The 18,557-nt window shown below is 36.4% G+C and overlaps 1 protein-coding gene and 1 pseudogene across 1 annotated transcript in view; both read right to left on the bottom strand.

Moving 5' to 3' along the window:
* GPR149 (G protein-coupled receptor 149) overlaps positions 1 to 18,557 on the bottom strand; it is an 87,761-nt gene that overhangs the window by 4,784 nt on the left and 64,420 nt on the right. The window lies entirely within an intron of this gene.
* Positions 12,749 to 18,275, bottom strand: LOC108584656 (annotated as a pseudogene).

Raw genomic sequence — 18,557 nt, 5'->3', positions numbered from 1 at the left:
ACAGTTTAGATTATTTTCTATTTAAAGAAGTTTTAAAGAGGATGAATTTCATTAGGGCTGCCTTCATGCTCTACTTCTTGAATTGAGAGACTACAGAAAAATACAGTGTGGGCTGTGAGACATATGATCATTCTTTCCTGGTTATTCTCTGTGAGGGGGTCTTGAATTCTCTTTACTCATAAGGAGACCTAGAAACCTAACTGTAGAGTCTTGCACTCTAAAGTTTTGGAAATTTTGAAAATTTACATTGTAATGTTCAGTCCAGCTGTCTGCCAAGGAAAAGAACTTCATTGACTCTACATGTGTAATGCTGGCTGAAGTAAGAGAGACAGAGGAACCACACAGGTTCATCACAGCATCAGACTATTAATATTTGAGTGGTGGCAACTTCTGGCAAAAGAAAAGTAGGTTTCATTCCTATTATTGTACATCCAGTCATTAAACATTTGCTAAGTAAGGATGTACATGATTCTGAGGTTGCATTGGATGTATGGAGATGCTACCTCTTAAGACCCCACAGATGATTGGATGAGAAAGTCACGTAAAGAAACAAAATAAAAATTTTAGTTCTAAATGTAGTAATTGAGAGATAGGTACCAAATACTATAAGGTCCAAGGAATGACTATTGTGGGTAGGGAGATTTCATATTGTGGAGAGAGGACACGTGAAATTGATCTTAAAAATCAAAAAAAGATTTACAGGTTTTTTCGTTTGTTTTTGAGACAGAGTCTTGCTCTGTCTGTCTTGCTCAGGCTGGAGTGCAATGGCGCCGTCTCGGCTCACTGCAACCTCCGCCACCTGGGTTCAAGTGATTCTCCTGCCTCAGCCTCCTGAGTAGCTGAGACTACAGATGCATGCCACCACACCCAGCTAGTTTTTGTATTTTTAGTAGAGACAGGGTTTCACTATGTTGGCCAGGTTGCTCTCGAACTCCTGACCTCGTGATCTGCCTGCCTCGGCCTCCCAAAGTGATGGGATTACAGGTGTGAGCCATCTTGCCTGGTCAAGATTTACAATTTTAAAACCTTGCTTTCTGAGTGATAAATCACCAGTTAAAGGGTTATACTGAAAACTTTCCATCCTGAGAAAACATTTTTGTTATCAAAGACTGAAACTTCTGTTTTTTTTCTGAATAAAAATTGACTGAAACATTATTCAGTCAGAAAAGTTGACTGTCATTTAATAATATCTTTCAATAATGTGAATTAGAAATTTAAGAATAATATTATTATTTAATAATGTGAATTATAAATACAGCCTAAGAGACATAGTTGACTTGAAAGCTGAACTTTCTGACATTTTAATTTATTACAGAATTAAAAAAATACCCAAACCTGGTGCTTAAAAAATGTTTCTAAAACTTAATAATGTGATGAAAAAAATGAGTTATTAGACAGTACCCAGCAGTATAGGCATGGCTATCTTAAAGAAACTTTTGCTAGAGCTTTAACAGCATAATTATGTCATTATATGTGCCAACTTGCTTCACTGATAAGTAGTTGATACAAAAGCAAAAGTAACAAAGAATTTTTCTGCACCTGATTTTATGCATCCATACAATGTAGATTTCAATAACTTCCCCATGCTAACCTTACCTTAAAATGAACGAACAAGCTTTATTGAATTATCAAATGACAGCTCATTAAAATTGGCATTTGAGAAATGCATAGTGCCAGAGTTTGGCTATATATGAAGTCTGATTTTTCTGAAAGAGCACACAAAGTCTCAAGTTACTAAAATCATTTCGTGAAACATTCTTATTCAAACGAGTAGGGTTTATTTGAGAGTTATAGAGGTAAAACCACAGACAACAACAACAAAAATAAACAACGTAATTAAAAAATGGCCAAGAAACTTGAATAGACATTTCTCAAAAGAAAATATGCAAAAAGCTGAGAAGCACATAAAAAGATGCTCAGCATCACTAATCATTAGACAAAAGTAAGTCAAAACTATAATGAGATACCACCTCACCCATTAGGATGGCTACTATCAAAATAGAAAATAAATATTGTTAAGGCTATAGAGAAATTGGAACATGTGAGCACTTTTGGTGGGAATGTGAAATGGTACAGTTGGTATGGAAAATAGTATGGCATTTTCTCAAAAAATTAAAAAATAAAATTACCAAGTGATCCAGGAATTCCAGTTCTGGGCAGATACTCAAAAGAATTGAAAATAGGGTCTCAAAGGTATATTTGTTCATAGCAGCATTATTTATAATAGGTAAAATATGAAAGCAGCCCATATCCATTGATGAATAAATGGATAGCAAAATACGGTATATATATAGCATATATAATTATATGTTATATAATAATACATTAATATTAATATATTATTAATTAATTATATGTTATCTATCATGCATATAATATTAATATATATTGTATATATAAAATGGAATATTATTCTCCTTAATAAGAAGGACAATTTGGACATATGCTACAACACAGAAACTTGAAGGTATTATGCTAAGTGAAATAAGCTAGTCACCAAAAGACAAATACTGTATGATTACAGTTACATGAGGTACTTAGAGTAGTCAAAATATAAAGACAGAAAGTAGAATGATGGCTTCCAGGGGCTGGAGGGAAGAAGGAATGGAGAGTGATTGTTTAATGAGTAGAGTTTCTGTTTTGCAAGAGGAAAAGAGTTCTGGAGATGAATGGTGGTGATAGTTGCACAGCAATATAAATGTACTTAATACCACTGCACTCTACCCTTAAAATCAGTTAAGATAACGGCCGGGCGCGGTTGCTCACGCCTGTAATCCCAGCGCTTTGGGAGGCTGAGGCGTGTGGATCACGAGTTGGGAGTTCGAGACCAGTCTGACCAACATGATGAAATCCTGTCTCTACTAAAAATACAAAAATTAGCTGGGCATAGTGGCATGCGCCTGTATCCCAGCTACTTCGGCGGCTGAGGCAGAAGAATCGCTTGAACCTGGGAGACAGAGGTTGCAGTGAGCCGAGATCACGCCATTGCACTCCAGCCTGGGCTACAGGGCGAGACTCTGTTTCAAAAAAACAAAAAAAAATAGTTAAGATAGTAAATTTCATGTGTATTTTACCACAACTAAAAAATGAGGGAAAAACACAGAGACAGATTATACAGAAACAGATCTAAGTGTACATCTTTATATTATTAATTCAAAATTGATAGGTTAGTTTTGGCAAAACAGTACTGACTGTAATTTGGTCATTTTAGTTATGCTAGTTTTGAAAGTAGTAAATGTAAAAATTTGGTTTGGTTTTAGATTTGTATAAGAACTGTAAGTGTAAGAAGTTTACACCAATTTTATTTGTATATCTTTAAGCAAAATCACAAAAACTTGATTTGACAGCGAGATTCATAAAGTTTTTTCCTTTGTAAGAGACTAGTATATTATTTAAGTTAGAGAAACATTTCTCTAGGTAAGAGAAAATAGGAGCTTGAACTGAAAGAGAAGCAAAACTGAAAAGAAGTAATATCTGTATGATACAAGGAGGAAGCTGACAGAATCTTCCATCTCTCTTAGGAATGTGGGGTGAAGACTAATACAGAGTTAAAAGCTAAGAGATTGGGAGGCCTAGGTGGGCAGATCACCTGAGGTCAGGAGTTGGAGACCAGTCTGGCTAACACGGTGAAACCCCATCTCTACTAAAATTGCAAAAATTAGCCGGGTATAGTGGCGGGCGCCTGTAGTCCCAGCTACTCGGGAGGCTGAGGCAGGAGAATGGCGTGAACCTGGGAGGCAGAGCTTGCAGTGAGCCGAGATCGCACCACTGCACTCCAGCCTGGGCGACACAGCAGGACTCCATCTCAAAAAAAAAAAAAAAAAAAAAAAAAAGAAAAAAAAGCTAAGAGAACAAACTAATTGAATCACTATTATGTAGTAAGAACTGGGTTAGCCGGTAACTCCATAGCAATGCAACAATGAGACTTTCATACCTTAAGAGCACATAGAATACAGAAATGCTCAAGCTCATGAACAATTGCATGTCCATGTGTTTGATGCTAAAATAGACCCAGGCTGGGGTATTATGAGACAATGGAATGGGGTGCCTAACGTAGATGGGGTGAGAAAAAAGAAGACTTGAGAATCCTTCCCAGAGCAGGGCTCAATTTTTATAGATAATATCCATATTATTGTCTAACATTGTTCTAGAGGTCCTAGCTGTGCAAAAAATCAAGAAAAAAATAAGACATATATATAATGAGTAAGAAGAGACAACATTATTGTAATTTACAGATGAAAATATTATCTTCCTAGAAAATTCTAAAGAAGTAATCTAAAAATATTAGGGAGTTTAACAAGGTGGCTGAATTTTAGGTAAAAAATATTAAGAAATCAATAGTTATTGCCAGTTGAAAAATAATTTTTAAAAGGTACCATCCAAAATAGCAACAATACTATAGAAGTATGTGAGACTTTATGAAGAAAAAACAGCAATAATAAACGAAATCTTGAATAAGAGAGAAAGAATAATGTTTCTGCATGAGAAAACTTTCTCGCGACTACGGCAGTTTTCTTTTAGTTTACTGATTTAATACAATATTAATAAAAGTTCCACTGAAATTTTGTTTTAGAAGTTTCTCTTAAGATATAGTTTCAGGGGTAAATGCTTGCAGATAACCAAGAACACTTGGAAACAAACAATAAGGTGGATTCCCAAGTATAATATGTAGCTACAGCAATTAATACAGGGTGTTCATTGCAAGATTTGGTAAATCCATGAAGGAAAATATACAGCCAAGAAAGTAGATATAGTATACACTGAAGATAGCATTTCAAAATAAGCAGGGTAATTATACTTTAAAAAGAAACAAACAAAAAACAGAATAAATTATTCAAATAAACTTTTTACATATTATTCATTATCCATTAAAAAATTAAGTTAGATAGCTTTCTGATGTTACATGCGAACGTTTAAAAAAATTCTTCTTAATAATTATTTTAAAGTGCTGCGTGAATACGACCTTTCCAAATCTGGAATGAAAACTGGAAACCACAAAGTAAAAGGTGGACAGATTTCATTGCAAAAAACTTTAAAATGTCTACATAGAAATATATACTATAAACAAAAGTGAAAGACTAAAGGCAACCTAGAAGAATACATTTGTAGTCTATATAGAACAAAGTTGAATAGTGATGCTATGGAGAATTCTTCTAAATCAGTAAGATAAACACTCTGGCAGAAAAATGGAAAAGGGAAGTGGGCAAAAAACAATTAAAGATAAATGGAGAGTAAACACATAAAAATATGTGCAATTTTACCAATTATTTTATTTTATTTTATTTTATTTTATTTTATTTTATTTTATTTATTGAGACAAAGTCTCACTCTGTTACCCAGGCTGGAGTGCAGTGGTACATGTGATCTCAGATCACCGAAACCTCCACCTCCCGAGTTCAAGTGATTCTTGTGCCTCAGCCTCTCAAGTAGCTGGGATTACAGGGGTGTCCCACCAGGACTGGCTAATTTTTGTACTTTTAGAAGAGATAGGATTTTGCCATGTTGGCCAGGCTGGTCTTGAACTCCTGACCTCAGGTGATTCATCCTCCTCAGTCTCCCAAAGTGCTAGGATTACAGCTGTGGCCACTGTGCCCGGCCTTACAAATAATTTTAAAAGTAACTAAAAACAATGGTCATTTTAGCTTTTCAGAATGCCCTCCATAAAAGGTAAACAGAAAAAAAAAAAAAAAAACCCAGCAGAAATAAAAAGATTGATGCCATCTTTAGAGTACATTTTGATTGTATTTGACTATAAAATAAAAATTACATATGCTTACCATTGACCCTATGTCTGTGAGTTGGTTCCTCCAAATACCAGAACATCATAATGTTAGTTTATTTCAGCAGTTTTGTAAGCCCCAAATTAGAAACAGTCTAAAGGTCTACATTTAGAAAATAGTTAAATAAATTGTGATACAGTCATGTCCTGAAAAGCTACCTTGAACAGCTGAGGGAAGGCTGTAAGTTCTGCCCGGGTAAAATAATTTCCATACATTTTAAGATATAAAAGCAAGCAAATTGCAAAACAATCTGTACAGTATGATCTAGTTTTCTTGTTAAAAATCTAGTTTTCTTGTTAAAAATAATCATGAGAAATCAGCCCAGAAAATTAAACATGTATAGGAATGAAAATAGATTCACAGACATACAAGCATACCTATATACGACAGGCATAGAAAAAAGTTTGAAAGGCTACACACCAAGAATTGTTTCCTCTGGGAGTGAATAGTGGCTTGGCATTTCACTTTCAGTATTTCTATATTTCTAAATTATCTTCTTATGATCATGATTACTCTTGATCAAGGAAGTTTATTAGGTAGCGAAGGAGGCAGAGATTACAAAATATTGCTAGAAAGGCATCCAGGATGTAGGGGCAGGGTACTGAGTGTGTTGCCGATGCTGGATGCTGGTAGTTAGCCGCAGGGTTCATCATCTGGAGTATGTGTTGGGGTTTGTTCTATTTTTAGGTTAAGAGACAAGAGACAAGCTGGGTAGAGGGCACTATTTCAAAAATTTGCCCTAATGGTTTGGTTGACTAGAATGAGAGTCTCAATTGGTGTATAGCTAATTTCCCATTCACATTTAAAAAAAAAAAAAAGAAAGAAAAAGAAAAAATGTAGAGAATGGCACTTATGACAGGAAAGAAATATTTTAAAATTATCTAAAAGGAAAAGTAATTAAAATAATCCTATGGTTCTAGTAAGACAAATATATATAACACTCTCAAAGTGTCCAGTGTCTGTAATAAGTCAGATTATCCTCACTAATTTTACTGGAAAACTATTATAAACATTTGAGTCCAACAAGCCGCCAATGTAAAGTTCAAATAAAGAGTCTCATCTCAGGAAACAATAACAACAAACAAGGAAATACCATACAACTTGAATCACAAACCACAATGTAGCCAACAAATTTGAAAATCATTCAGAAAGTTTAAGGACAGTTTCAAAAAGAGACTTCAAAAGTAAAAGGCAATAGTATCTTAACAGAAAATGAACATTAATTGAAAGAAGTAGAATATGATACAAAAACTGTTAATATTGGTTTATGTTCATGTTTGTAATGGGTTGAATAGCATCCTCTTCCAAATTCGTGTCCCCCTGTAAACTGTGAATATGACCTTATTTGGAAATAGGGTTTTTGCAGGTGTAAGCAAGTTGTATGAGGTCATACTGAGTGAGGATGGGCCTCATGCAGTGACTCTTATCTTTATAAGAAGAGGGAAATTTGGACGCAGATGTACCTGGGGTAAGACAGTCATGTGAAGATGCAGATAACAATTGGAGTTATGCTGTCACCAGCCAAGGAACACCAAGGATTGCTGGAGCCACCAGAAGCTAGGGAGAGGCAAAAAAGGATCCTCCCCAAGAGCTTTCAGAGGGAGCATGGTCTTCATGACACCCTATTTCAGACTTCTGGTCTCTAGAAATGTGAGACAACACATTTTTGTTGTTTTCAAATATCTTGATTTGTGATAATTTGTTACGGCAGCCCTAGGAAACTAATTCAATCTTGTATGCAAACATGTACAAAAATACATTTGGAAAAAAACTTATTTTTAAAAGTCCTACAACAGACCATCTTTTTCTGGACACTGGGGCTATGTGGCCATTTCTGTCAAATCCACATATAATATAATCTCTTCAAAGGAAGCGAACATTCCCTTGTTGATCTTTATCTTCTCTGCTACCTATAACAGTGTCTGGCATATGACAGGCCCTCAAAAATATCTGTAGAATGGATAAACAAAAGTGTGCATAAATTGGCAAAACTGACCTCATGTCCTTTCCAGATTCCATATTTTAACTTTTCGCGCAAAAATAGGATCATCTTTTGAAACATTGCTGTTTAACATTTATATTTAAACAGTCCTATATAATAAATGATGATAGTTACAAGTACATCAGAAGGTCATATTAGAACAGATTGTTTTTATCAAAATAAAATATTATGGCACTGAATTGTATGTGAAAGTTATTGCATGACAAAGAATGATAGATTCAGAGAGCATAGAACGATTCATTTTGTAGTCTCTGCTTTCTTTTTGTTTAAAAGTCTATGAATTAGCATATGCTGTCAGGAATAATGATAATCCATTATTGCTATATTCTTGAGTGTAGGTGGCAAGGCGCTTTTTCATTTGGTAATAAAGAGCAGTCTTTAAGCCACACAAATGCTCCAGGAGAAGAGAGCATGCCATGTAAACACATTAGCACTCATAATCTCCTGTGATAATTGATTCAGACTTACTGACCTTGGGCACATTGAATGTTTTGATTTCTTCACTATGAGCCTCCGGGTGAATTCAGGGTGAAATTTTAATATAAAAAGAGTTGCTGCAAATTTTTTTCCTAAGGTGGTGAAGTAGTCTGTTGATAATCTGAATCATTCCAGTTTTAGAAAGACATAATATAGCACCTAGGATCATGGCACTTAGCAGAAACTATGGCATTTAAATTTCTTATTTTATGAAACAAGAACTCACAGCCAGAGAGATCAAACACTTGCCCAGGGTCACATAGGTCGTATCAGGACTGGCATCAGGACTCAGTTTTCTTAACTCTCAGTTAAGTGCTCTTTCTATTATTTGTATCATGTTGTTATTTTAAAAGAAATCTGCTCTAGCTAAGAGTCAACTGTAGGTTTTCTGCCCCGCAAGGTAGAATTCTGTCACTAACTCATGAGTAACCCAAATGACTGACAATTTTAATCTCAATTAAACTCATACAGATGATCGTTAGGTGACTTGGGTGACTTTAGGCCTCTTAAAGTACAGACATTGAGGAATTAAAGTGGAACACGACTATTTAAGATGGTTAGTAGAGATAGGGACATTGAGAGTGGAAAAAAAATAGCATGAAGAACAAGAACTTTGTGAGAAAAACAAAAATAGATTTTTAATAATTTACTTTTTGGACTTTATTTTTTATTCAATATGCAAAACTATGTGGTTACTGTTTTCACATATTCAACTCACAGAATATACCTTGTGTCATTTTGTCATTTTCATTTAAATGTTTAATGAACACAAATTAGAGAAAACACATGAAATCCTCAAGGAAAGAGAGAACAAGGGCAAGAAAATGAGGGCCTTCATCAAGGGTCTATAAGAGGCATGAAAAGTGCTAAGAATTTTAACACATTTCACATTTAATCCTCAAAAGGTTCAAGTTACAAATTAAGGTTTTTGTTTTCTTCTCTTTTTCTTTTTACTTTCCTTTTTTTGAGATAGAGTTCACTTTGTCACCTAGGCTGGAGTGAGTGGCATGATCTTGGCTCACTGCAATCTCCACCTCCTTCAAGTGATTCTCATGCCTCAGCCTCCCAAGTAGCTGGTATTACAGGTGTACCCCACCATGCCTGGCTAAATTTTTGTATTTTCAGTAGAGACAGGGTTTTGTCATGTTTGTCAGGCTGGTCTTGAACTCCCGACCTCAGGTAATCTGCCCACCTTGAAGCCACAGTGTCTGGCCAGCTTATTCTTTTTAAAGATGAAAACTCTAACAACTGAGTAACAGATTTTTAGGATTGATATCCATCCCCCAAAATATTTACTGATCCTGCTGAATAACAGCCATGTATCAACCTTCTTGCTAAGCAGTTTCTATGTACTTTCTTATTTAATATACACAACAACCTCATAAAATAGAAAGAGTAATTATCCTGAACTCGTAGATGATATAATTGAGTCATACGGAGGTAATAAGGGAAGGTAATGAATATATATTAAGTGTCTAGTATGTGCTGGCACTGCACTTGGCATTTTACATATTGTATTAGTTGGTTCTCATGCTGCTAATAAAGACACACCTGAGGCTAGGTAATTTATAAAGGAAAGAGATTTGATTGACTCACAGTTCAGTGTGACTGGGGAGGCCTCAGGAAACTTGCAGTCATGGCGGAAGAGGACGCAAGCACATCCCTCTTCACATGGTGGCAGCAAGGAGTGCTGAGCACAAAGGGGAAAAGCCCCTTATAAAAATCATCAGATCTCATGAGAATCCACTCACTATCACGAGAACAGCAGCATGGGGGTAACAGTCCCCACGATTCAATTACCTCCTACCGGGTTCCTGCCATGACATGTGGGGATTATGGGAACTACAGTTCAAGATGAGATTTGGGTGGGGACACTGCCAAATCATATTACATGTGAAATCTACTACGAGTGAAATATATAATATTATCACGTGGGTGGTAAAATTATTTGCATTTTGCAGACAAATAAATTTAAATATGAAGAGATTAACTAACTTGCCCAGGTAATACAGGAAGGTAAAGTTTTAACTATGATCTAAATTCAGCTCACATTCCAAATCCTTTCCATGATGCCACTGAGGGTCTAAGATGAATTGGAGAAAGGAGAGTGTGGTGGAAGAGAGCGCCAATAGAAGGTTTTTAAAATCATACATGGAGAGAAAAAACAAGATCTGAACTTCCATAGGTAGCAAAAATGGCAAACGTGGGATGGGCTATAGAAATATTGCAAAGGCAAAACTATTGAGGCTGGGGAGGGTCGTGGGGAAGTACTGCTGTGGAGTCGCATACACCTGAGTCACTATCTCTATAATCCTTACTTCTCTAAGCCTCAGTTGTCTCATTTGCAAAATATAACAATTAAATGAGTTAATGCACGTGAAATGATTAGGGGAGTGCCTCATACATAGTGAGTGCTCCATAAATGTTAGTTATTATTGGAAGCTGAGTAAGAGAGAGGAATCTAAGATGTTTTTAAGGTTTCTAATCCTAGTGTCTAGTGCCAATAGCTGAGACTAGAAAGAGGTAGATAATAAAACATGATTTCTACAATCTTTATCTCCGAATTAGACAGCAGATTCCTCTGCAGGAGTTTATTCTTATGGTCTAAATAAACCAATTAAAAGCCAGACATTGGCAGAATGGATTAAAAACACAAATCAATTATATATTGTCTATAAGAAATTCATTTCATATATAATAATATAAGCAGGCTGAAAGTAAAAAAAGAAGATTTATCATGCAAACATCAATCAAAGGAAAAACGAGAGTGGTTATAATAATACCAGATAAAATAGGCTTCTGACCAAATAAAGTTATCAGAGACAGGGAAAATTACTATATAATAATAAAGTGATCAATCCACTTAGAAGACATAGCAATCCTAAATATGTATAGAGCAAGCAACAGAACTGTTAAATATGTAAAGCAAAACTGATAGAACTGAAAGGAGAAATAGTCAAATTTACAAATAAGTTGGAGACTTCAATACCTCTCTCTCAACAATTCATAGGATAACTAGAAAGAAATCAGCAAGAGTGTAGAAGAGCACCATTAATCAATAAAATCTAATCAACATTTGTAGAAAATGTTATGGATAGAAAATGTTTATTTATAGGACACTCCATCCAACAACAACAGAATACACATTATTTTCAAGTGCCCATGAACCATATACTGAGATAGACCATATCTAGGTCATAAAACAAACCCTAAGGAATTTAAAAGAAACACAATTAAACAGTGTGTTCTCTGACCACAACAGAAATAAGGTAGAAATAAATAGCAGAAGATAGCAAGACAATCTCTAAGCTCTTGGAAACTAAAGTAAACACTTCTAAATCATCTAAGAGTTAAAAAGGGAGTCTTGAGGGAAATAATAAAAAAAAGTGAAAGAAAATGAAAATGCAACCTATTGAAATTTGTGCTAGGGAAGATCTGAAAGAGAAATTTAAAGCACTAAATGCATGCATTACAAAAGAGGGATAGTCTTAAACCAATAGTCTAGCCTCCCACCTTGATAATCTAGAAGAGGAAGGGCAAACTAAACTGAAAGCAAATATAAAGGACGAAATAGATAAAAGCTGAAATCAATGACATTGAAAACAGAAAAACAAAGAGGAAATTTATGAAACAAAGTTTTTTTTTTTTTTTTTTAACAGATCAATAAAATAAAAGTCTAGCAGCAGTGACAAAGAGAAGACACAGATTACCGGTATTAGGAATGAAACAGGATATCACTGCAGGCCCTGCAGCCATCGAAAGTATCATAAGGGAGTATTACAAACACCTTTACACATTTAAATTTGACAACTTACATGAAGTAGATTGATTCCTTGAAAAACACAAACTACTACAATGTGCCTAATGCAAAATAGATAATTTGAATATCCCTGTAACCATTAAGATAATTAAACTCGCAGTTTAAAAACCTTCAAAAAGAAACCTCTCTGGGCTCATGTATTTTCTCTGGAGAAATCTAGTAAGTATTTAAGTAAGGATTAATATAAATTCTGCACAATCTCTTACAGAAAATGTAAGATGAATGAATACTTCTTGATTCATTTTATAAACCTAGTTTTATCCTAATAATAAAACTCTACAGACAGTACAAAAAATAAAACTATAGATTAGTATCACTCATGAATATAGATGCAAACATCCTTAACAAATATTAGCAAATAGAATTCAGCAATCTATAAAAAGAATTAAGTACAATAATCAAGCAGGGTTTCTTTCAGAAATTTAAGGCTGTGTCAATATTTATTTATTTACTTATTTGAGATAGGGTTTTGCACTGTCACCCAGGCTGAGTGCAGTGCTATGCTCCCAGCTCACTGTAGCCTCCACCTCTCTCTGTACAAAAAATAAAAACATTTAGCTAGGCATGGTGGTGTGTGACTATAATCCCAGCTACTGAGGAGGCTGAGGTGGGAGGATCATTTGAGCATGGGGGTTGGAGGCTGCAGTGAGCCATAATCATGCCACTGTACTCAGCCTCAGTGACAGAGTGAAACCCTGTCTCAAAAAGAAAAAGAAAAGAAAAGGAAACAAAAATTGTACAGACCAGAAAGGAAGAAATGAAACTGTTGCAACTTGTGGATGACATGATTGATTTATGTAGAAAATCCCAAAGAATGGACAAAAAATCCTTAAGCTAATGATTGAGCTAAGCAAGGTCACAGGATATAAGATACATGTACAAAATCATCTGTACTTCTATGTACTAGCAATGAACACATGGATATTAGAATAGAAAATGCAGTACCATTTATAATTGCTAAAAAGGTTAAATATTTAGGTGCAAATCTTATGAAACATGTATAGGACTAATATACTGGAAACTACTTGACACTTTAATTGACAATCTGAATAAATGAAGAGACATATTGTGTTCATGGACTGGAAGATTTGACAGTAAAGATATCTGTTCTGTACAAACTGATCTATACATTTAATATAATTCCTGTCAAAATCCTAGCAATATATTTTTGCAGTTATAGACAACATCATTCTAAAATTAAAATGAAAAGGTACATGAACCAGAATAACCAAAATTATTTCAAAAAATAAATACAGTTGATCTTTAGTATCTGTGGGGGATTGGTTCCAGGACTTCCTGTGGATAGCAAAAATCTTCAGATGCTCAAGTCCGTTATATAAAATGGCATAGTATTTGTATATAATCTGTGCACCTCCTCCCATATACTTTGAAATCATCTCTAGATTACTTATAATACCTAATATCATGTAAATGCTATGTCAATAGCTGTTTACTGTATTGTTTAGGGAATACTGACAAGAAAAAATGTCTGGTCTGCATGTGTTTAGTATAGGCACAATTTTGTAGTTGAATATTTTTGATCCCAAGTTGGCTGAATTCGTATATAGGAACCCACAGATATGGAGAGTTGACTGTAAAATGGGAGGAATCAGGATATCTAATTTCAATATAGCTACAATAATCAAAATTGTGTTGTTGCTAGAGGGATAGAGACATAAAAAAATGGAACAGAATAGAGAATCCAAATGTAGACTCACTCCAATATACCCAACTGACTTTTTACAAAGGTACAAAAACAATTCAATGGAGGAAAGTTAGCCTTTTCAACTAACAGTGGTAGGGCAATTAGTCATCCACATGCAAAAAATAAAATAAAATAAGCTACAACTGTTTCATGGTTTATTAAAAAATTACCTCAAAATGAATCGTAAACTTAAATGTAAAATATAAAACTAAAATTTTTATTTGAAAAATATAGGAGCAAATCTTTGAGATCTAAGGCTAGGAAGGAGTTATTAGACTTGACACAAAAAGTATGATCCATAAAAGGATATTTGATAAATTGGATTTCATTAAATTAAAAACTTGTTTTGTGCAAATGCAAATTTTGATTCAGGGGGTCTATGGTTGAACCTAAGATTCTGCACTTACTAAAAGTTTTCAAATGATGCTGAAGCTGCTGGTGTAGGAACCATGCTCTGAATAGCAAAAGACAGACACTCTGGCTTCTTACAGTCCTCAAATTATAGGGACAAATAATTTAATGGATAAATAAATTTTGTTATTTTATAGGGTTCAGAATTTGGAGAAGTAGAGGAGATAATTTCAGTTGAAGGTATAATAGAAACACCTCAAAACCCAATTTTATAGCTGCATAAAATAAAAAACAAAATCTTATCTTTTCAAATGTCTTTAATTATCTAATATTCTATTTTTTTTTTTCTAAAAAGAGACAATAAAAGGTTTCTTAATTCAAAGGTATAACTGGATAAGTAGATTTGTTTACAACCATTCTTGTGAAATACTTTTTTTAAAAAAATACGACCAACTTCTTTGAAAATAGCAGACACATACCTCAACTATCACGGGCTAATTTTTGGTGGATAATGTACATAACTAGGCAGAAATAGGCAAGCTGACATTGGTAGATTAACTATCAAATACTCTATCAAAACTCCATTTGTGGCCCTCACTTGTTGATCGATTTCTATTCCCACTTCGTCTTCTACCATCTTTTCAACCTCCTGAGTGACTCCCTTGTCGACTCTGTCTACCTGACCAGCCACCAGATCGACCACCTGACCCGCCTGACCTGCCCGACCAGCCACTTGACCAGTCACTCCTCTGTCTGGGATTAGAGTTGTTTCCATCATAATATTCTTCAGTTTCAGGTAATTTGCCTGGCACTGAGAGTATCCAGTTGGAATCATGCCACTCTGCCTGTAACCTTTCTGACTCAGTTGTAGAAACATCAAAGCAAACACCTATATTTCCTTTCAGGAGACACATGCTGGTAATCCGAGACACTGCATTCTTTTTTTTTTTTTTTTTTTTGAGACGGAGTCTCACTGTGTCTCCCAGGCTGGAGTGCAGTGGCGCGATCTCGGCTCACTGCAAGCTCCGCCCCCCGGGGTCACGCCATTCTCCCGCCTCAGCCTCCCAAGTAGCTGGGACTACAGGCGCCCGCTACCGCGCCCGGCTAGTTTTTTGTATTTTTAGTAGAGACGGGGTTTCACCATGTTAGCCAGGATAGTCTCGATCTCCTGACCTTGTGATCCACCCGCCTCGGCCTCCCAAAGTGCTGGGATTACAGGCTTGAGCCACCGTGCCCGGCCGACACTGCATTCTTTCCAGGCACAGGTGACATCCTGTATTTCCTCTAGGCTTTCCAGAGTCATGGTCTTCAAGGGCGATCAAAGATCGTGGTTCAAAGCTTGATGCACCAGAAATGTGGGCTAAAGTTGTAGCCAATGCATCCACTGACCCTCGCTCTGTCGCCCAGGCTGGAGTGCAGTGGCCCGATCTCGGCTCGGTGCAAGCTCCACCTCCCGGGTTCACGCCGTTCTCCTGCCTCAGCCTCCCGAGTAGCTGGGACTACAGGCGCCCGCCACCACGCCTGGCTAATTTTTTGTATTTTTGGTAGAGACGGGGTTTCACCGTGTTAGCCTGACCTCGTGATCTCCTGACCTCGTGATCCGCCCACCATGGCCTCCCAAAGTGCTGGGATTACAGGCGTGAGCCACCGCACCCGGCACTCCTTTCTCTTCTATCGGTCCCTGAGCTGATGGTCAGAAAAAATCAACAGCAGCATAAGAAACGGAAGTCAGAAACCTGATGATATCCATGCTTTTAGATTTAACCAAATCCATTGTAGAAGGAACACCTACACGTTTAAAAGTAATTGCTGCTTTTTGTTCCACATATCTTAGTTGACCTCTTTCTCTTGGTTGATGAAAACATATACAAATCCCTGTCCAGCTCTACCTGTGCATCCAGAGCGATGGATATAGGACTCAACTTCCTGAGGAGGAGAATGTTGAATCACCAGGTCTACTTCAGGAATGTGCAAACTATGGGCAGCCACATTGGTTGCCACTAAAACTTTAAAACTATCTTCTCTGAAGTCTTTTAGTGTAATTTCTCTTTGTGACTGTGCAATGTCCCCATGTAAACACTGGGCATTCTGTTTTATATGTAGATTCATGGCCATTTCAGTTACATTCTTCTTGTTCTCACAGAAAATAATAGCCCTCCCTTCAGACCCACTGTAGACTTGAAGGACATCTCCAGTAACTGCTGGCCTCTGAGACCAATGACACTGAATGACCAAGTGTTCCACAGTAGTTGCAGCCTTTTGAGTCATTTTTCCAACAAGGTCAACCTGTTCATATCTGGATTTCATGTAATTTTTTTTGCAACTTTGTATACCCACTGTGGGCAAGGTGCAGAAACAAGTAAAGTCTGAGGATTGTCTTCAGAATCAGTTTTGTAGGATTCGTGAATCATATATTCAACTTGCTCATCAAAACCTAAATCTAACATTTGATCCACTTCATCAAGCACAACATGGTGCAGTTTAGAAAGATCCAATCAGCCACTCTGCAGACGGTCTTTATATGACCAGGGGTTCCAACCAAGATGTCAATACCATTTTGCATATGATTAATTGGGCTTTGATATGGTGTTCCACCATAAAAACATGCCATGCTGAATTTCCTAGTTTTATCTTTGAAGTCTGTGGCTACTTGGTTTGCCAGTTCCCTAGTTGGAGCCAAAACAAGTACCTTCGGTGAGCAGCTTTTTAAAAATTGTTTCTTAATTTCTTTGGAGTCTTTCAATCAAAGGGATGGCAAAAAAAAAAAAAAAAAAAAAAAAAAGTCTTTCCTGTTCCTGTCCATGCTCGAGCTATTAAATCTTTTCCTTCATATACAGGACAAGGTCTTAACTTGAGTAGGAAAGAGATATGTTACCCCTCGACCTTTCAGAAACTTTATAGTCTCTTCAGAAATACAGAAATAAGAGAAGGCTCCTTCTTCCTATTCACGTGTTAAGGTCTCCTCTAGTTTATTATCACTTGATTTATGAGTAGAACTATCTAAGGATGATATTCGCTTTGATTTTTTTTTCATATTCATCAATATTTCCATTTGGTAGATCTTTTCTTCTTATGAGATTTAGAGAATTCATCTGAAAGTCTATAAAATCCTTCTTCAGTGTCTCCATTTAGCTTTTCTTTCATTTTAGTTTTTTTTTTTTTTTCTTTTTTGGCCTTGGGAACATCCAGGTCATCTGTAACACCATTTTCTCTTGTTTTGTTCGTAATGGTGCCTTGACTTCCTTCTGTCACTCCAGCACTGTGTAATGTGTTTTCAGTTTATCTTGTTTAAATCTTCATAACAACCCTATAAGGGAAGTACGGGTCTATAATCCCTTATCCGAAATTGTGATATCCATAGAGCTCTTAGTGATAAGGTCAGAGGGGTAGATTCCGCTTCCTAAGGCTATACAAAATAAGCCTCATTCTTTTGTTGAATGTCAGCCTTCAAATACTGCCACCTTAGCCGCTTCAACTGATTTCTTTTTTCCAGGTCAAATGTCTCCAGTAAAAATTTTATCTGTGCATTTTCCAGCATCTTGTGATCCTCTGAGTGTTTCAGGAATTTTTCCCTTTGCCCCCCTTTTTATTTTTGGAGGGCAGGGGGGTGGGAGGAGGAAAGATGCCACAACTCCTCTACAGGCTCCTTGAGGTCAGGGACCATTTCTTACTTAGTTTAAGTTCCTTGATGCTCAGCAAAGAGTATGGTACAAATTAAGGTCAATAAATGCCTTTTGCCTCTCCTTCTTCTGGCTCTCAGACTCCTCCAAGGGTATTTCCAGCTCCATAATGTCCCCCCAAGGAGTTTCCCAGGCATTACTGGCCACCACTGCCTCCCTCTGGGCACAGGGGCCACAACCACCTGCAGTCAGCAACAGCGTGGAAGGAAGCTGGGCCTAATGCTTTATTCAAATGGTACCGATATTGAAAATGATGAACTATTCTGATGAAAAATGATCAAGTTTCTGCATGAAACCTCATTTTACATTGATTTTATGGCCAAAACATAAGCTTCTGAAATGAATATATCATAATACTTAAGTTACTTTATTTATTTACTATTTATTTATTTATTTTGAGATGGAGTCTTACTCTGTCACCCAGGCTCAAGGGCAGTGGCGTGATCTTGGCTCACTGCAATCTCTGCCTCCTGGGTTCAGGCGGTTCTCCTGCCTCAGCCTCCTGTGTAGCTGGGATTACAGGTGTGTGCCACCAGGCCGAGCTAATTTTTGTGTTTTTAGTAGAGACGGGGTTTCAGCACACTGGTCAGGCTGATCTCACTACTGACCTTGTGATCTGCCTGCCTTGGGCTCCCAAAGTGCTGGAATTACAGGTGTGAGACACAATGCCTCTCCACTTTATTTCTTATTATGGGAATTTGTATTCTCGTATTTTGAATTCATACTTTTTAGCCCTGTGTGA

This window comes from Papio anubis, chromosome 2 (assembly GCF_008728515.1).
Source record: "Papio anubis isolate 15944 chromosome 2, Panubis1.0, whole genome shotgun sequence".
Taxonomy (NCBI): domain Eukaryota; kingdom Metazoa; phylum Chordata; class Mammalia; order Primates; family Cercopithecidae; genus Papio; species Papio anubis.
This window is presented reverse-complemented; position numbering and strand designations above follow the sequence as displayed.